The following is a 21,660-nucleotide window of genomic DNA, read 5'->3' as shown; positions in this document are numbered from 1 at the left end:
AGTGAAAAAGTATTTCCTGATGTTCAGATGGCACCTCCTGTGTTTCATATTTACTAATATTTTAATACTAATAACCCCCACAGAAGATTCAAAAAGACAAATTTTATAGATGGGGATAATGTGGCAAAAAAGAAAAAAAAAAAAAATTGCTAGGCTGGAGTTATCCAGCAGCCCCAGGTCAATAACAAGTGTGGTCTCCTAATTCCTGAGCCTTTCTCTCACATGGCTTCCTTTTCCTTCAGAACTTGTGGTGTCTCTTCCTTTACCTGCCTATTTCATCCACCCTCATCAGGGAGCAGGAGCAGGCTATGGTCACTACCGGTGAGATACTAATGACAAATCTCAGAATGGCCAGTGTCCATCTAGCACAGGACTCTCCTCTGTGGTGGACAGCAGCAGATGCACAGGAGCACAACCAAGACCATGCACAGGCTGACCTTTCTTCTGACATGTCCTTTTGACTTTCAACAAACATCTATTTAGGAACTTCCTGAGGTGACAGTTTCATCCACATCCCTGTGTACCAATGGATATATTTTCCATGAACTCGTCTAATCACTTCTTGAACCTACGTGTACTTTTGGTCTCTGCAAAATCTTTCACAATGTTGTTACATACTCATGAATAAGTCTTGTTTGTTTTTAAACTTGCTGCCTGATCATTTTGTTGAGTGCTCTCTACTTCTTGTATTCCAAGAAACAGTGACTAATCATTCCCTTTTTAGCACCACCTCAGTATTCAGCACTTCCTAGGCCTGTAGTGCATCTCTCTTCGAGTTGCAGAACCTAGCCTATTTTGTCTTTCCTCATAGTGCTCTTTTCTGTATCTTTCCTGGTTCTCCTACAACTATTTTGTAGTGTGGTGAGTGGAACTAAGCAGAGCATCCAGTAACCCAGGGACAGTGCAGATTAGGAGAATAATGTAATGCTGTGTTCAGTTTTGTTCTCAGCTCCTCTCCTCATAATATTTAATGCTGTTGGCCTTGACAAAAAGAAAGGGCATGAAGGAGAAATCAGAGTGCTTGGTCAGCTGATAGTCACAGACTTGTTCAGGTTGGAAGGGACCCCAGGAGGCCTCTAGCCCAACCTTGTCCTCAAAGCAGGGTCAGCTCTGGGGTCACACCAGGTTGATCAGGCAGGTCTTGAAAATCTCCAAGGATGGAGACTACACAACCTCTCTGTTCCACTGCTGGGCTGTCCTTGTGGGGAAAAGGTTTCTCCTTCTGCTCCATAGGAATTTCTCTTGTTTCACCTTGCAACATTGTCCTTCATCCTCCCACCACTGTGAAGAACCTAGCTCCATCTCCTTGCTGCCCTCCCTGTAGGCACTGGGGGCTGCTGTTAGGTCCCTCTGAAGCCATCTCTTCTGCAGACTGAACAAGCCCAGCTCCCTCAGCCCCTCCTCACAGGGCATGTGCTCCAGCCCTGACTATCTTGGCGGCCTCCACTGAAGTTGCTCCAGTTTATCTATTTGTCGCAAGGGGAGGACCGGGAGCAAAACTGGACATCCTAATCTAGATGAGGTCTAATGATTGTGAAGGAAAGGGGAATAAGCATCACCCCAAATCAACTGACCATACTCCTATTATTACAAGCGCAGCTGCTGTTGGACATCCCTGCTGCTAGAGCTCACTGCTGGATCAGGCTCAGCTCACTGCCCACCAGGACCCCCAAGGCCTCTTGAGCAGAGCTGCCCCCCAGGCAGTCAGGCCATGGCCTGAATCACTGACAGGGTTTTTTCACAGAATCACAAAATGGTTGAGGTTCAAAGGGACCTCTGGAAGTCATCTGGTCCAATCCCTCTGTTTAAGCAGGGTCACCTGAAGCAGGTTGCCCAGGACCACGTCCAGATTGCTTTTGAGTATCTCCAAAGAGGGAAACTCCACAACCTCTGGGCAACCTGTGCCAGTGATCAGTCACCTTCCTGTGTTCCAGTTTGTGCCCGTTGCCTCTTGTCTTATCACTGGGCACCACTGAAAAAAGCCTGGCTCCATCTTCTTTACACCCTCTCTTCAAGTATTTACACACATTGATGAGATCCCCCTGAGCCTTCTCCAGGCTGAACAGTCCCAGCTCTCTCAGCTTTTCCTCATAGAAGAGATGCTTCTGTCCCTTCATGATCTTTGTGGCCCTTCATTAGATTTGCTCCAGTGTGTCCTTGTCTCTGCTGTACAGGGGAGCCCAGAACTGGACACAGCACTCCAGTGTGGCCTTATGAGTACTGAGTAGAGATGAAGGATCCCCTCCCTCATCCTGCTGGCAGCGCTCCTCTGAACGCAGCCCAGGATAACACTAGCATTCTTTGCTTCAAGGGCACATTGCTGGCTCATGTTTGCCATCCCAGGTGTACAACTTTGCATCTGTTCTTGCTGAATCTCATATTGTCCCTGTTGGCCCATTTCTCCAGCCTGTCTAGGTCCTTCTGAACAGCAGTCCTGCCCTCAAGTGTACCAGCTGGTCACCCCCCTAACCCACTTTGGTGTTGTCTGCAAACCTGATGAGAATGCCCTTCCTTGCCTCCTCCAGGTCATTGACGAAGACGTTAAACAGGACAGGTCCCAGGACAGACCCCTGTGGTACCTCACTTGTTACTGACCTCCAGAGTACAAACCATCAGCCACTACCTGCTGAGCCCACCATCCAACCAGTTTCTTTCTGGACTAAAGAATGCTTAACAATTTGCATCTGAAGGTTTAGAAAACCTTTAAGCAGAGGTTGGCCAATCTGAGACTGATCAAGACTGGTTCATGAAGATCTGGGGTTTCAGTTAGGCTAGTTTTGATCATTACCACCAGTGGAGGAACGGGTTGGAGGAATTTTCACCTTTGGCTCCCCTTACAGTCAGTGGAGAGATAGAAAAAGCAAGAGCCTTTTGCAAAGGATAACCCATTACATCCACTCTAATATAAATTTTTAAGACAGATGGGATAAATCACTGTGGCCTATATGCCTCCACTAAGGAAGGAGCTTAAGCCACTAGTTCAGTGTTAAACACCTAACTTGCATGCAGCTCAAGTCAGTGAGATGAGCCATACACTTGCCATCTTTGTATTTTAATTCTCTATCTGTAAAGTGAGAATGCTGACACATTCCTTGTTCCTTACATCTATTTGAATTGCACCTAACTAGTAAGTTAGGCTGACATTTTTTTGAGCCTCTCTTATTGGCTTCATGCTACCACTGTTAATGATGAGGGGATGGAAGACAGAGCTTCTAGAGAAAATAAATTTTGAGCATCTACACACAACCTAAAAAACTCACATAGAAGGCACATGAAGGGAAAAACAAGGCAGTGAATTTCCACAATTTCTCATTCTCTCAACCTTTTGAACTGCTGCCAACTTCAAATCTAAACTGGCATATTTCTTATTTTGCTGTTTTTAACAGGAGATAATTATAGCTCATTGTTCCACAGCTTACTGTGTAAAATGCTGAGCAGTACTTCTGTCTATTCTTCTTAGCTCTGAGGAACTTTAACTACTTTTGATTCTTGTATCCCAGATAACCACTATTTAGCAGTTAAAAGTTCATTACAAATGAGGCCAAACATAGATGAAAATGCCAACAAAAACATGTCTGAAAAGATAGATGAATAACATGGCAGTGCCAATAGAAACAGGTTTTCTCACACTATATTTTTAAACATAGTCAATGAACATTTTATAAACTTTAGGTATATTTGATGAAACAGACTTTCTACAAAGTAATTGTCCGACGGATGGGAAATTTAAAAATGTTAATGATACTCTGAAGCAGCACCCAATGAGGATACTTTCTGCAAATATCCATGTGTATTTCTTTCATGACCTAGAGTTCAAACTTCTCTACTGTTTTGCACACTATGGAAATACGTTTAAACTATAATGCACAATTAAAATGGAGATGGAAAAAGCATGTTTGAGTTGCACTCTTGCACTTTTCCACAATTAGGAAGAAAACAGTTCCCTTGGGTTTTCCTTCTTTGGCTGTGAAGGAAAATGGCCGGTTAGTATTTCCAAAACATTTCTCTGCTATTCCACGACATCAATTAGCTCAACAAAAAGAGGTTCCTTCTCCCATTCTTTTAATATAAACTCCAACTGAAAAACACATCATTAGAAAACCTTCTTTTAGAGGTTCCTCAATTTTGCCTTTTTCATTTGAAGTTTTCTACATTGAAAGGATGCTCACATCATCCCTTCTCTCAGCTTGAACTTTGCTAATGAGAACATCCTCAGCTTTTTTTCTTCTTTGTGGATGGGTAGGGAAAAAATAGTACTTTTCTTGCTAGCAGAAAAGCAGGGTGGATGAACAGGGCACCAGAATCCTAGATTAGGACAGAGATTCATCACTGACATATAGGACAAAGGTCAAATAATTTCTTACTAGAAAATATCTAAAACAGTGAAGCACGCTTGGAAGCACAAGTTGCAACCAGAATTCCTGGCCAGGTCACAGCAATAAAATCTATTTTCCTACATTTAAAACTAACTCTAAAATACTAAACAATTATTAGTAAGCTTTGTGTTTTGTAGCACCGATTAAAGAAGCCTAAGAAGCTGTCAGAGTCAGGGCTGGCAAACAGGCAGCAAGGCAGGACAATAACCTGAACAGGGTAATAAAAGCGTGCCTCTGTGTCAGCAGGCACACTTCACAGGCCAGATGTTTGTGGAAACACACGTTCACTAGAGCCTGAAATAATTTTTCAGAGCACAAAGTAGGGCAGTTCTAGCAGAGATATGGACTCAGTAGCCACCACCTCTGCCAGGGCACTGACTGGCAGGAAGAGGATACAGATAACCAGCGACATGACTATGTTATGAGGGGTCAAAATTTTTATTTGCCAGAGGCAGCAAATATCCCCATGAAAACTGTGGTTCACCCATTCCTAACAGTTTATGGCACTGTTTACAATGTATTCCAATGAGAACCTGATGGTCAGTCAGAGACACAAAATGAGCCTCTTTGTTTGTTCATGTTATGCTATGGGCTGATAAAAAGAGACAAACATAAAGTTCTTGTTAAAGAATAAAAGAAAACCAGAATGTTTTCATCAACCCATCAGAGGCCTTACATTGTACCAAGGACCACCGACTAAATTCATATTTGTTTTACAGGAACATATTTTGGTGAGAAGAACATCTGGACTTACATTAATTGGTCCTTGTTTATGTTAAGAAAATTTTATGTAATAGGAATGGCTAGGCACTGCACGGAGAGTCAAGCAGGGTATGATGCAAATCTTTAAGGAGATGGAAAATCATCCATATGGTAATTATTTACTGTGGAGATGTTCAAAAGCATGCAACTTCCACTAAAAGTGCCAGAAGTTGAGTTCATAAGTTCCCTGTACCTTCAAAGCTTTTTCTTTTCTACTGTCATGGAAACTGAAATTGTTTCTACATTTTCTTCTTAACTGCTGTGGAACTTGAGGAAAAACGGTCCAACTCCAAACTGCTGTGCTCACACGAACCAAAACAGGAAAAAAAAAAAAATCCAGTGAATGTGAAATGTCAAACAGAAGAGAAACAAATTCATACAAGTACATAAGATATGAAAAATTAGGCTAGAAATTATATCTGGCTATGTGGTCACCTTGATAACTTCAACAAAGAGCCTTTCCAGGTTGGTTTTGAGCCAACCTAGTGCTTTTCTCTTATTTAATAACTTCAGTGATTTGTAGTCCTGTTTGTATGCTATTTCCTCCCATTTTAATCTTCAGAGGGTCAGTGAAATGTTAGCTCAGGGATACTTTCTGAAGCACAAGAGGCTTAGTCAACCTGTTCTGCATAAACATCTGAAAATACATAGATCAATTGATTTACCAAAGGCAGTACAGTATCTAACTTGTACATTCCTTCCTGTCCTGAAATAGTAAAGATTAGAGACACAAGACACATTTTTTATGTTTTCCCTGTGCTTGAACAATCGTTAGAAAAATGCAGTTCTGCTAAGTCCATACACTAAGAACCAAGAATTCTTTGACTCCCTGTGCTTTGCCATCACAACAGGGCTTTAAGGTATGAAAGCTGATCAAGTAAGCAGTCAAATCCCACCGGGTTTTCTTCCTCCCATTTCTGAAGGACAGTCAGGTACATGTGTAATGCAGGACTGAAATAAAAGGGATGGCTCCAAATTTGGTAAAGTGAGCCAGTCCTATTCCTTTTTTAGGGCCTGAAATATATAGAAATAGGACAGGTAGCTCTTCTTGATACTTCTGTCTGGCACCTTCCATCTGAAAGAATTTCGGCGACAGGGGCTGTGATCTGAGACAGCTGTAAGGACTAACACACGTAGCTGGAGCTGCAGGAAGCGGCAGCAGAAGCAGGCTGCTCTTAACTAGATCAGAGCTAGCTAAGTACCAAAGATCTACCCTTGATTTAAAACAAGGCCTGTGACATCTTCAACAGCCACAGTTTGTTGGGACGATGGCCAAGCCAGTGTTTCCAGTGTTACTTGGAAATCTGTTGTGCTTCATGTACCAGTTAAAGAACATTCTTTGGGCTCCAGTATCCCAAACTGTGCAGCCTTGATAAGTCTCCCAGCTCTACCTGGTTGGGCAAACTGTACCAGGAGCGCATCTAATTTGAACCCACCATTCAAAACATGTGTCTTCATCCTCCTTGTACCTGGTCTCTCTGACACCTGATCACCACCACAACCAACAAATTTGATCATTCACAGGTGAATCAGACTGAGCAAAGGACTGACCTCCACCTGACAGTTTTAAAAGCTCTTGGTCAAGGAAGAATACATGTCAACACTGATTTGAGCTTCTCTGGAGTAGCTGAAAGGAGATCTTCTGTCTTCCCATGGTGCCTATTCCAAAGCTGTGGAAAAAACCTGCAGACCATGAACACAGCTGAAACAGGCACATCTGTATCTCTGCCTGCACACTACACCGAGCCCCTATTTTTACCCACTGTTATAGCTAAGATGGCTGAATTACAAGGTCACGTATTTTGCTGAAGGCCATATCATGAGTCATTTGATTAAAACTCTGCCCTTCCTGGCTCTAAGTCCTTTGCTCTACTCATTAGTACACACAATGTAATGAAATGCTGGAATATCCCCAGAAGGGAGTCTTGCTTAGACCACTTCCTCTGTAGTTCACTACCACAGACCTCAATTCTTGGCTTGGGCAGCTTTCCAGCTGAACTACATGATGCAAAATAACATTCTAAGTTGAAATTTCAAGTGGGATAATGAGCAGCTACAGAACTTCAACATTGTTCTAAATTTAAACAAAACAGCCAGAAGAATTTTAGAGAGTATTCAAGAGAGTAAACAGAATAGAGGCTAAGCAAATACATAGCAAACACTATTCACCCTTTCTATTATCCATCTTGACAAGCTTTCTTTGATGCATTTAGTAACTTATAACAGAAATGACCTCCCCTTCCTTGCTTTTTTTCAGTTTTTAGCAAAAACCCTTTACCCAACTCTCTGACCCAGAATATTTGAAAACTGAAGAGCTGGTAAAATTAACAAGCTGCGCTGACTGATGAGAAATCATTGATAACATTAGATACTTTATTAAAGTTGCATTAAAACTCTTCTATTTAACAACACAGTTTAAGGAAGGGTTCATTTTATAAACTCATAGGGTGTTGGAATGAAAGATGTGATAGTTCCCATGTAACCTCATAAATTCTCTTGCTAGTCAGTCTGCAGTCTATGAGCTCTAATAAAATTCTCATGAGAACACAGTATCCGTCCATAAAAAACTCCTGAACCCCTCATGGGAATTGGCTGGTTTAGAAGGGTTCAGAGGTTCAAGCCTGTGGTTTATTTATTAAAATTTTCTCAGTAAATATATCATGGTATAACAGATAACAACCACACTGTTCTGTGCTAGTAACATCCATCTTCCATAAAATACATGAACAGTAAGCTTCAAAAACAGGAAGGAAGAAGAACCTTGAGTTACATTTAAATGTGGGTGCACTGAACCTTTTCTCAAAAAGAGGCTGAAATCATAAACAAGAGTGAGAATTTGCTGCTTTATTTTTCTCCTCACAAAACCACTGTCATCAGAAGCAGCTAAAATGTTGCTCTATGCAAGGCTATAAAAAGTGAATTCAGGTCACCTGAGCTTTTAATAGACTGTGCTGAGGTTAGACACTTGTAGTCCCAAAAGACAATGGTGACTTAGAGGTAACATATCTGTAATATTAGAAGTGTGAATCTGATCATGAACACTGTGTCCATGCTGGAAATACAGGCATTTTGTATAGTCTGTGGTTGAAGGCTCTGAACAAATTTTACCTCCTCGCACTGTAAAGCCTCGAAACCAACCCTAAAAAAGAAAAGTGCAAACTCCTTCCCTTGGACCCAGTGAACAGCAGGAGGAATGCGACAGACAGTGGTAGCTTCTGTGAAGCAATATTGTACCCAAGAATCGCTCAGATACTCTAGTGATGAGTTTGATAGCTAGTTTCTGTCAGACTAGTTATTCTAACACAGGATTCACACAGTCATTTCCACCATAAAAGGCTCCTTAGGGAGGAAAAGCATCACTAAAATCCAGATAGATCCTTTTTTTTTTTGTTGGAAAGCAAAACCAGTTGGTCGAAGTCCTGGGCCTCTGGTGGTGGTGTCCTGAAGAACACTTCCACTCTAAAAAAGTGTAAGTCTTTCATAGGTGTTTTATGGCAGGTCATTTCAGGCCTTTAGAGGCAGGCTCTTGGGGTGGCAGGAACAGGGAGGTGACAAAGTCACCTTCTTCCCAGCACTACAGCCAGCTGCCAGCTTCCAGCTCTGAAAATGAACAGGTAGACAGTCACAGCTCTCCTGGTCCAAAGAGACACTGCTTCATGCAGGTGTGCAGAGCATCGCAGCCCCAGCACGCTGTGGGACCCAGGACTGCCAAAACCACCATTACTCTAAGGTGCCAGGGCTGAGCATGTCATAGGCAGTCTCCACGTTCTCTACTCAGCAACTCCCATATCTTCCACTCTTCTCCTGGTATTTCTGTATTAAGAGAAAATGGGAGAGGAAGATGCTATGTGGAAAGGGTGGAGTACCCTTGTATACTCCCCACCTTGCTTCCCTGGGACACAAATGCATAGCTTTCATACCCAGCTGCTCTCTGCTCCATAGCGCATCCCATACGCATCTCCCCAGCCCCTAACGCTGGTGCAGTGTTTGGCCTATGAAGAGCACAAGGCTGCGCAGCAAATGAGCCATTAATCTCATCTCCCTGGAGTCTGTGTGCATGCAGATCCTGCTCAGAAAAATGCACTCTGTTCTGATTTCTGCCAACCATCCACTGAAATGTAAACGTGGTTTACTTTTATTCTCAGTTTCAAACAACTCCAAGCAATTGCATAGGCTTTCTTCACATACCATAACACCACCTTGGATATGTTCAGAAAGTTTTCTTAGCTTGGATAATAGAGTTCTGGCTTTGTATTTCAAAGCAGTGTACTTCAGAAGCTGCTGGGACTGCATCTTTATTAAAAATTCTCTGTATCTTTCCTTTCTCTTTACGTGAGCTCAGCACACGTACAGTATTTGAATGCCCACATTAGAAAGATAACTAACAAAAATATTCAAACAACCTTTTTTTTTTTTTTTCCTGGAAGAAGCCAAACTCTGTGTGTGTGTGTGTGTGTGCATGCTTGTGCATGTGACAGAGCTGGTTTTCTTCACACTGACACACCCAATACATGTTTAAATAGAAATGTGTATGTAAAATTCAACTGTTCAACATGTGAAGTAACCATTAAAAATCTTTCTTAATCTCTTAATGGAAACAAGAGTTTGATCCTACAAACTGTGTACACTACTAGTTACTGTTAACCAGCTATAGCTGTGCACATACAGGAAGTCTGTGGGTACAGTACCTTTACACATCTATACAACTTTTCTCTGCAACAGAGCTGGCATTTGCATTTGCCAAATGATTTACTCCATACAGACAAGAGAAAGCAAGGGAATATAGCATTCATTGACTTTTGCAAAGTAGAAACTAGATTTTAGCCCACTCAAAATCCTCAGGCTTTAGGGAAAGCTGCTGCTTGCATTTTAGCTCCAGCAGTAACAGTGATCTGTAATTTATATAACACATCTTTTGAAAAAAATCTCAAACTTACAAAGATTTACAGGGTCATTTCAGCCAACAGTGAACTGCAGAGATGTGGGGAAGTAAGTTGGTGACATAAAGAGATAGGCCACAGAAGTGAAAGATAAAAGACCAAGAATACTGTATTCCCTTGAAAAATGTAGAGGATAACAGGTAGACACACTATAAATTATAACACTGGATTATCCTTCAGCTTGTAAAAAATGTCAGGAGACCCTAAGTACCTACAGATGCTCAGTGCCTCCATTTTCAATTACCTCTGAAAGATGGCCCTTCCCTGTGGCCCAGCGCTGATAGGCCAAGAACAGCGACTAGAGATTGACTCAGAGGCAAGAGCGGTGCCATACTTTGCAGCTGTATTTATAGTCAGACCCCGGCGTTTTCCTTGCATGTCTATCTGCAATTCAAAAACATCGCCTGAAGACATATTAAAACAATAGCAGTCACATAGCTCTATCCCCCCACCCTGATTTACTGCCATAAATCATGCTGTATTGAGAGAAAAGGCTATTCATCAATTACTTTAGGACCCCAGAATTTATCTGTATCCTTTTCTAGGAGCTAGCAGCTCTGCATACTCTTAACACATTAAATTATCAATGCAACTCTCTTCCATTCCCAAAAGTTGAGGATTCTGTTATAGATCAAATCATCAGTTAAATTATTGGCCAGTAATCACAGAACCCGAGCCAACTGCTGACAAACCAAATGCATAACTGGCATTTATACTAAATTAATCATGTAACACGTGGCATTTGTTAGAGCCTTACCACATTGTACACAGTCTGGTTATTTCCTGACTCCAGTTCCAGTTTCAATCACGGCTCTTCATTTTATGTAAAACATCCAAAAAATAAAATGATCCAAATGTCTTTATCACCTCGGAAAATGTAAACTGTGGGAGTGTGAAATGTAAATTCTTCGCCATCCAGTAAAGCACCAGGCCCAGATGGCCTCTCTGCAGAGTTTTTCCAATGATCCAATTTGCTGCTTCCATCCCATTTATGATCCCTTTATTGAGAATCATAATAGGTGTTCAGAAGACATTTAGCAAAGCAACCGATAATTTTATTTTTGGATTTTGGAGCCTGAAGAGAGTCTGGAAATAGGTTTGCTTGCCCACTTATCATCACCTTCAACCGTGTGGGATGCATCCAGAACATCACAACTCGCTCTGGTTTGAGCAGCGTCAGCCACATGGCTGTAGGCAGCTGCCTGGCCATGCCCCTTGCTCTCCCTGCTCCTGTGGCCCACGTGCCTCCCAAGGATGGCTCTGCCTCACCATGGACCTGGCAGGGGATGCACAGTCCCCCCGCCTTGGCAAATGGCATAGATAATGTCACCTGTGAAGATAAAGATACAGCCAAAGTAGGGTGGTGGTGGGGGGTGTGTGTGTGTGTCTGTGGATCAAATACACCAAACTGCCCAGTCAGCATTTGCCCAAACTGATTGTGTTACAGAAGATGACCATCAGCCAGATTAAATAGTTACTGGGGAATTACATATAGCAGGAACCAGACATACCAGGAATCAGACGGAAAAGAATTATAAAAGATGCGTGAAAACTCTTAACAGGAGGGAGAGGCCTTGGAGGGGAAACAGCTTTCTCAAGGGCATGTGGTTCAGCCAACGACTTGTAGGGAGCTGCAGGGGTCTGCATAAAGGTAGAGGACCCACATCTGCTGCAGGAGGCATGTGTAAACAGGGAGACCTGCAATCTTTGGGAAGGAGGGGTGGTTTTGTAACCCATACTGCCCAGGAGTGAGGGCGCGCATACGACTCTGTGCGTGTGTCCATGTGTTTCTGTGTGTGTGTATGTGTACACTAAGAAGGCTTTGGGATTAGTTACAGGAGACTCTTTTGAAATTTCTAGTATGGTTTGCCTACTGTATTACTGATCCCATACGCATAGTTCACTGACTACTGGTTAATCACATACTGTTAATAAAGCAATAAACTGCTTTGATCCATATTTAAACTATGTGAACTCAGCAGTTTTTCCCTGCAACACCTAACAAGCTGCTGAAGCAAGCAGAGATATCTGTAGCACAAGGATTTTATGTTTTCTTCCAGAGCATTGACACTGAATTAATTAATGTAAAAAATAAATTCATGTTTAGTGAATCGTATCTAAATACAGGTGAAATCCCTTAAGCGCATGCAATATTTGTCTCAAAATAATTATTTTGAAGTAAGATATTACACATACAGTTATTTAAGGCCTATTTCCCAGCAGTTTATATGCAGATGTTACACAGTTAGCATTTGTAATTAAACATGCTGTTACACTTCAATTTGGGGATCAGCACTCACTGTTTGCACCGTATTTTCCCTTTCAGTTGTCTGTGAAAAGAACAAACTGGGCTGGATTTGGATCTCAATTACCACAATCCAACAGAGAAGAGGCTTAGCTAAGCCCCACTAAAGAATCAAAATCATAGCTGTACAAGTGTTTTTTGCATGTTGCAGAGTTTCACTAATCCTATAGGTTTGGGGGGGGGGGGGGGGGGGGTTGTAACATCAACTCAGAATTTCCTTTTTCTGTAAGACAGGCAAATCTTTTCAATTTTACCCATTTAATTGGCCTGGCCAATTCTCCCTCCTTCCATAGCTGTAATAACATACTCTAGTATTCCCTAAAGCATGTTTTGCGGTGCATGCCTGGATATGCTAGTCAGTGCTAATTTGCTATTACCCTGCTGTCCTGACTTTCCCAGACCGCACTGATACAAATGTAGGCAGCTTGGTTCAAAGCATGGACTTTGTGACAGCCTCACAGCCCTGAACACTGCCCAGCACTGGTGGACTACCAGTGACAGCAAAGCCTCCACACATCCTCACAGTACGGATAGGGCATAAGCAGGCAATCAATCATGAAGGCTTGAACACTTACCAAAAAACGAACTTTGAACAACTTGGTAAAGGAAACAAAAAACCAAAAAAATCCATTTCTGGGCTGAGATTGTAGCTGGATATCCCAGCCAAAGATAATTGTATTTCACAAAATTGCAAACCTCACATGAGGGTTTATAGTGGAAAAACACTGACAGGCCATTGTCTGCGGCAAAGTATTCACAATGCTGTAATTATAGCTTTACCATAACGACTGTAACTCTGTGGTCAGAAAGATGGCAAGAATATGATAGTTTTCCATGGAATACTTCTTCCTTCATAGATGTTCGGCTTGAAATCTGGAGTTTAAGTTGCAGTGTTGCTGGCATAATTTTTCTCACATTTTCATTTTTGGAGGCTGATCTATAGATGTGCTTTAACTTGGCTTCTCCTTTTAGGTGTACAAATAAAAATTACTTCATATTTTTCCAAGCTTGATTAATCACACGTAAAAGTAGACATGTAAACACTTTCTGTCGTTTGATGTTTATAATCCTCCCTTTGCACCCACAGTGGTACTCCTTCGGGTATTATCAGCCACAAAAAATGAAGATAGCTTTTTCCTCTTGTTTCAAATTAGGTCACTGCTGTTATTAGGCGAGATCCCTGAGGTCCCACCGAGCGGTGCTCCTCCAGGCTGGCTTGGCAGGAGACATATCCTAACCCACGCTGCTTGATGACAACCACCATGAGATACCAGTCTTACACCCACCAGGGGCTCCTTTACCACATGGTTGTGGAAGGTTTCTGGCTCGTCTGCACTGGAGGAGCAGCAAAAAACCCTCAGCAGAGACCAGAGATCTGGCTCCATAATCAACCAAGCATGAAATCTAGTACTGTCTAATATACCCTCGTGTATCTAAGTGTGGGATGAGCTTTGGAAGGAGAAGGAAAACAACATCTGAACTGTTAAAAATGTTACTTCTGATAGGTCTAAAAGATGGAGTAATCATTACTGGAGGCTGCTGAGTAGTGGGTGGCCCTCCTTACTGGATGTCCCAACTCTAATGAGCTTGGAAGAGGAAACAAAGTCAGAATCTCACTGGGAAAGTGCTGGAACAAGAACATTGCTCTGAGGGCCCAAGCCTGTTCACCACTTTTTCTCAGTAGTACTTGTGTAAGCAATACTCCTGATGTTAATGTGATTATCTAAAGGCAGAAAGAATACTCATACAAATAAAGGTTGGGATTCATGCCTAGTAATCTGTCTGATCTGGCACTCTCTCTCCTTCAGCTGCACTAGATGTTTTCCAGCAGAAGATTCTCAAATAATATATCCAAAATACCCCAGTATCCTGGGGGAAAATTCTATCATAGCTTACGAAATCTTTCCTGGGACATAAGTATTCATCAAGTTCTGTGCAGACAGAGCAGAAGGATCCCAGGGGAAAAGCGCAACATCAAGAGGGCTATAGTTTAGTCTAAAGGTCCCTTTCTAAGGGCTAATACTATGTGGATTGTCCTAAAACTGCATGTTTCCTCAATACGGTACAACAGAATGTTAGTGATCTAAGCAACAGGTTTCACTGAGGTAAGAGAACCCTGAGATATCACCTTCAAAAATAAAATACAAACTCCTACCATCATCACACTTGTCCTCACATACCTGAGGACAGAAAACCAGGGCCCTGAAAAGAACATAAGGGATGCCCTGGTGGGTCAGACCAACAACCAGCTATCCCCAGTACCCTTTCTCCAATAACAAGAGATGCAATTTAAAGAGAATATGCAAGCTGGGCATATAAATTTCCTTTGTTCTCCTCCAGCATCCACAATCATTGTATTAGGGATGTTAGGGAGCACATCCCTACTCATTCCTTTTAGTATCTCTTTATGAACCTGTAGTCCATTTAATTGTTTAGTCTCCTTTCCAATCTGCTGACCCATCTGCTTCCAAAACCTTTGCTGGCAGCAAATTCCACAAGTTCACTATGTCTGCTACCTCAGAAGGTATTGCCTTTTATCTTTTCTAAACCGAGCTCTTACTGGTTTCAATGAGTGCCCCCTAGTTCTAGTACTGCCGGATTTGGAGAACAACAATCTGCATTCACTCTACCCAGTGCCTTGATTTTATAAATCCTGATCATAGCCACTCTCTCCGAATTGAAGCGCATGCTGTGGATAGCCTCACTCCCTTCTATTTGCCCCCTGAGAGTATGGCATGTGGGTTTGAGCGGGACTGTCCCTCCGCCTTTTACTCCCCTCTTTGACACATAAGCAAGGATCAGCTCTCTAAGACTGCAGTTGCACAACAGAAATGTCAACAGCAAGCTAAATTTTCTGATGATTTATCATCATGGCTCAGCACAGAATTCACTGAATGCCAGAGGTGGTTCAAGGAAGGGACTGAGAATGGGGAAGCCAGCAACTGAAATAAGTTATTGCAAAATCACAGCTTGAGCCACTATCTGTGTACCCCATAAAAGCTAGGATCTTGCAGACCTATTCCTTCTGGGAGGGATGTTGTATTTCACTTTCTTTTTTGGTTTGAGAATGATGCGAAGGATGCTTATGATTTCGATACTCCTGTCCATAAGCTTGCCCGTACTGGAGCTGAACAAAGGTCCAGCCAGCTCATGCTCCTGTCTCAGTCAATGGCCACGGGTAGGAGAAAAACAGCAGTAACAGTGGGCATCAACTGATGTCTAGGAAAGAGTAAGGACAGGGCATGCATATATGAACTTTCATCCTAAAACTTCCCTAGCTTCAAACTATTTTCAGCCCAGGAAGCTGCCTTGAGGCATATATAGGTTTTAGGTATGCCTTGGTGTATCTGCTAGAATTTGAAGAAGGCAAGGGATCCTGTGCCTCTGTCCTTCAGTGAGCTGTTGTCTGGAAAACTCTTGTCTCTCAGTGTGTGCAGTTAAAAACAGACCCCTCTGTACCAAGCACATAGTGGTGAGAGGTATCAGAGACCTGATGTCTATCACAGGGCGACAAATATTAGGGAAAGGGTCTGAAAATACACACACACACACATGCACGCACGCACACACACAAAAATCCCTCCCCTGTCCTAAGAAACTTTCATCTTCATGAGCTGTTTTCAATCAGCTGTAAACATCACACAATGACAAACAAGCCACTTCAAATGTATCTGAAATCCCTCGGGCTTCACTGTGATTTCCTGAACTGCTTCAAAATCCACATACTTATTAAGAAAGATGGGAAATTTGGGATATCTTAGAAGCAGAGCACAGCTATAGTTGTCCTAATCTGGATTTATCTAGACCAAGGATTCCTGAGATATTGAAGAGAAAAACCTCCATTTCTTCAGGAGATGCAGTCTATCAGCTTTTGAGAACTCAGCTAGGAAAACCAAATCACTACACCAATCAGAACCCAAGGTAGTTTAATCACTCGCTCTTAACATCTACTACAGCCCTTTGATCATGCCTGGTGGGACGAAACAGTTTTACGTATGCTCTCCCAAATCACTTCATGTCACAATCACGTTCTTGCATTTTGTTCCCATTAATCTCCCCAATATTAAATGTAGCTAGAACCTATTTTCACTGGAGACCTCACACTAAAATCACGGATATTGTCAGCTCACAGTAAAAATGGATATTGTCAGCTCCCAGGGTCCACAGGTAGGTTTCTGTGGGCATGCACCTTATTCCAGTGTTTGGTAGCTTCCAGAAATACTAGTTTGTTGGATTCAGCATCTGGGAAGATTCCTGAGATACCACTGACCAACCATAATTCTGAATTGCATTTCACTGAATTTACCAAGAATTTCAGTTGGTGCCATATCATAATGCTTTCTCATAGGAAAAGTTCTCTGAAAAGTCAGAGGAAAGGCACAGCTTCAGGTTATCTCACTCCTTCTTGCTGATGCCTGCAAAGGCTCTCCCCAGCCCCCAACATGGTCATGCAGTCCCAGGTCTTCCTTTGTACCCTGATGCTTGTTAGACCCTCCTGACTTAACTAAAGGAAATAAATGACCTACTGAACTAATTCAGCAGAAAGGCATGTATTTTGCTGCCTGCTTATGTTTCTGCTGGGTTACTGAGTTGACTCAGCCATTGAAGACTGGGAGAGAAGGAGCAAAACTCATCAATTACTGCACAAAATAAGGGACTGGAAAGCAGAATTGGAAATGAAGAGGTCCTTTTGGCAGCAGTGAGCTGTTAAATCTGAGCACCATCTCCTGTGAAATCACTGCTCAAGAACCCACCTCTTTTTCTTTGCAGGCTTTAGTCCATGTTTATATATGTTTGGTTCACAGACAAGGCCTTAGAATGTGTGGCTGATTATGAATGTGTATGTTCTGCCAGATTACTTCCTGGTTACTATAAAGAGCAATATCTCTGCTTTTCACCATTTGATTGAATTGCCAGGGATGATTCTGGATCTAAGCTTTCACACTAAATTTTCAAGGAAGTGACACCTCAGGATTGAAGGGTAAGGACCATAAAGGCAGCCCAATGAGGCTGTAGATCAGTCTCCTCAGCCTTTTAAAACAACCTTAAACACCACTGTCCTTCTCACTGCTTATATACATATGTGTGTGTATATATGAAAGCTTACGGAATTTATTTCTAACAGTCACCTTTTTGTACCAGAACATAACTGCCTTCTTCCTTATTTACTACAGATTATTAAACCTGAAGCCTCTGAATCTGCATTTTAAAAACTGTCTTTTGCTCCTCTTCCTTTTCCGTAGTCCCACCTGATGAAGAGAACAATCTTCTGCACAAAAATCTTCCACAATTACAGCTGTCTCGGGGTGCTTAGCTGCTCCTTTTCCTCCCACTCAGGACTCTTCTTCTGTCTATGGTATTACAGAGGCACTCTTCCATTCTGTGGATCCCTTCTGGTATCACATTAGGTTCTGGGATAGCAGTTAGCATTAAATCTTACTTGGAGCTTTCAGTTATGAGTAGCCTTTAGTGTTAATACAGGAAGACCAACCAAAACCGCCAACAGCTTACAGCTGGAGACAGGTCTTCCATGTGATTCACCCTGCCAACACCCTCTCTAACAGGTAGCCTGAGCAAAAATGTTCAAGGGGAGGGAGATTAGCTGCATTACACAGGCCCCTTAGAGGCTTCTTGTTTTATCAGAACCCTAGCAAAGCAAGGCACAAGCTCAGCCTTTCTCTGGAGAGAGTGCATCCATTCAGATGTGAATGTAGGTGGGCCTAACAAAAGGTCACACATGATCAACATGGGTGGAACTTTCTGCAAACTGGTCTGTACAATTTTAAGAAGCCTCCACTCAACATTTTTAACCCTTTTCCTCTTCAGGTCACATTTTCATGAAGATGGAAACATATATCGCTGAACCTAAAGCAATTTACTTGCCAAATTTGAAAGCTGCTTTTCCAAACCAGAGAGATGCTAGAGGCTGTTCAGTGAAATGGTCATGTTTATAATGGACAAAACCATGTATTCTCCCCTAAATTCATCCCTGTAGTTGGCTCGATTGTTGCAAATGGAACTTTCCAAAACCAAAGCAAACAAATCATAATACAAAACAAAACAACCAAAACAAGATAAAAAAAAACAGCTGGAAGCGGACACCCAACAGGGGGAATTTCAGCTCAGACTGGCAGTTATGAACAACTGAAAACTAGAATAGAAAGTGCTTAGCAACATTAACACTAGCCTTGCTGCTAGCTCTGTTATACCTCACTGTTAGGATTGAGGGGTTTGATTTATCATGCTACCAACAAACTAATTTAATGAATTCTCCTCCCATTAAAAACCTCCCATGGGACACTACCTGTGCTGTAAAATACAACAACCATTTCACATCAGACAATAGTTTAAGTAACAGCTGAGGGAAAACAATAGCAAATACTTTTCGTAATTGAAAATGGAAGGGAACATAGCAAGCAGCATATAATTGCATGAATTTAAATTTAGCCCAGCCTTCAGGGTTATCCAGTCTACTTTAGTGAGGAGTATCATTGAATCAGTAACCACAATTGGTCATTATCCTAGAGGTGCCAAAAGACACTGTGTTTGTTCCACGTTGGAGCCCCCTCAAATAGAATTGCATGGTTTTGTTGCATTTAATCCACTGTTTATTTTACTGTGCTTTTCAAGAGTCACAAGTCTCAGAATACTTCATAAAGAAATCCAAGATTTCTGGATTTCAGCTTATGAATCTGCTTTTGGTTTGCATTTTGGAGCCGTCCTGCCCTCAAGTGTCCTATGTTTGTTTTCTAAAGTTGCTGTACCTTCAGTCTTCCTTCCCACAGACACTGGTGAGATAAGGAGAGCGGTTCTGTTTTCCACCGAGCACGCAGACTTGGACAGCTCACATGGAGTGGGTTTGTGTCACAGCTAACAGAAAAAACAAATGGAACGTTAGGAGTGGAAATTAAATACGTTAACCCTAATGAGAATACTGATTTGCTTTCCAGCAAGCTCTTTGGAGCGGAAAACTCCCACACCTTTAAGCAAAGAAATCTAAAGGAAACACAAGATTTTGGCAGGGATTTGCAGATGACCCCTGAAGAAGGCAGGTATCCAAGTCCCATCACACAGCATTGTGCGTCTCTCCCTGTTGTGGCCATGTTTATGCTCAGCCTGTTTGTGGGAACAAGGGAAGCGTGGGGAATGTCACAGGCAGGCACCCTGAATTACTGCTGGAGGACATGTCCTGTGCTGGTCAAGAACAGCTCACTTGGAGAAAGCTAAAGAAATACTGCAGATGGTGACAAAATACAGACAAAAATAGCTTGTAGTGGAATAGCTCCAGCAAACAGGGCTAGCAGACAAGAAGTCAAGGTGTTAAAATAACCACATCAAACAGTTTCATAAATTAGCTACGTGTGTAGTATCCAACTCTTGGGGTTCGCACCTGTTGGTTTCCCCCAACAAATAGGTAACATCAGCGTTCGGCCTACGTGTCTGCTCGCTGGACTTCATCCAGGTAACCCTCAAAGTTTCAAAGAAGCAGGCGAGGAGGAGGAGGAGGAGGAGGAGGAGGAGAGAGGAACGGGCCCGTGCGAGGGGCAGAGGGGGCCTGGGACAGCAGCGAGCACGGCTGGCAGGGTGGCAGGGTGCTTCTGGGGGGCTGCAGGCAGGAGACCCCCGCCCCAGCCCCTGCCCCGGCCTCCGTGGGACACGCACCCTTTGGGGACAGGCGGCTCTGCAGACATGGCTCTTTCTCGTTCATGACTTCTTCCATCCCCAACATGGCAGGGCAGGGTTTCCTTAGGGTTAAAAGGCTAAAATAAGCCACGGATTTTCCCGCTGCCCGCGGCAGACGAGCCGCCTGAGGGCAAGGCGAAGAGCTTCGGGAGGCCGGAGCCGCCAAGGCCGGAGCGGGGCCCTGCCGCGGCGGGGCCCCGACAAAGCCGGCGCTCAGGGCCGCCGCCCCGCGCCAGCACGGCCATGGCTCCGCGCCCCCGGTCTCAGCCAAGCGCCACAAAACGCCGCTGCCCCCGCGCGGGGAGCTCCGCCAGCGGAGGGCGGCCGGGCCCCGCCGCGGCGCCGCCATGATGGCGGCAGGTGGCCCCTTCCCCTCGCCCGGGATCAGGCCCGCCGAGGGGCAGAAGCCGGGGAGGGGGCGGCGAGGCGGGAGGACGGCGGCCCCGCGACGCCTCACGGTGCCCGCCGGGCGCGGGAGGCGGGGCCGGGGGAGGTCGGAGGGCGGCGGGGCGGGCGCGGCGCGGCGGGCCGAGGTACGGCGGGGCGACGGAGGGGCGCCGCGTCCAGCGGGGCGGAGGGCGGCGGGGGCGGCTGAGGGCGGCGGGGGCGGCTGAGGGCGGCGGGGCTGGCTGAGGGCGGCGGGCTCCCCTCCGCAGCCGCCCGCTTTCGGGCGGGGGAAGCGAGCTCGGGGCTGCGGGGGGCGGAGGCGGGGGAAGCGTGGCGAGAGGCGGGCGGCGGGCTGCGGGCGGCGGGCCCGGGGCAGGGGGTGGAAGTCCCCACCCGAGGGAGAGCGGCCGGCCGCGCTCGGCCTCGGCCCGCCTGCCTAGGCCGTGAAGGCCGGATGGGTCGAAGGTCGGGCTTTGACCGCGTTTTCGGGCGTGCCGTGGACCCCTAAAAATACCTGCCTTCCTGAGGGGGTCACAGCTGGAGGGGGGCTCGCTGTGAGGCACTCGGGTTAATATTAAAGGCTTGACGTGAAATGGTGAGTGTGTGCTCTTTCCTGCCGCCCCTTTAACGCTGTGATTAAGGAGACACCCGCTCAGGTAAAAAGAAGGATGCACTTAAGCATACATTTAATTTGGGAGAAAGAGGGGAAAGGTGTATCCCGCCGGCTGGTGGGAGAGCGGCCATAGTGCTGCTGGGGCTGGGGCTGCAAACCACTGCCACTCGTGCCTTTACAAAGCACAGCCGGGAAAGTAGGCGTTGGGAGTGCAACAGTAACTTAAATACTTTTTGGAGGGCAGAAGCCTAACTTCAGACAATGTATCAAAATCTAAAGGTGAAACAAAAGAGGCATCGACAGAGATAGGATAAAGCTTCTGTATGTATAGCTTCCTGAAGACAGCCTAGGTTTCTGCCTGGAAACTTTGGGTAGGCTCTGAAAATTCCTATTTTTACCTGGTGTTGCAGGGCCTGTGACATTCCGCTTGAAGTACACCAAGTACAGCCTGGTTGAAGGCGCACTAAGCTGTGCGCTCAGAAGAGCTGTATGTATCCGTAGCGTATCCCTAGATCAGCCATATGGCACAAGTGCAACAAAACTGATGCTTTGGGTGGTGTCAAGCTTTTGGCTTGCATACATGTGTTTTTGACT

The sequence above is a fragment of the Pelecanus crispus genome, chromosome 3 (genome assembly GCF_030463565.1).
Source record: "Pelecanus crispus isolate bPelCri1 chromosome 3, bPelCri1.pri, whole genome shotgun sequence".
Taxonomy (NCBI): Eukaryota; Metazoa; Chordata; class Aves; order Pelecaniformes; family Pelecanidae; genus Pelecanus; species Pelecanus crispus.
This window is presented reverse-complemented; position numbering follows the sequence as displayed.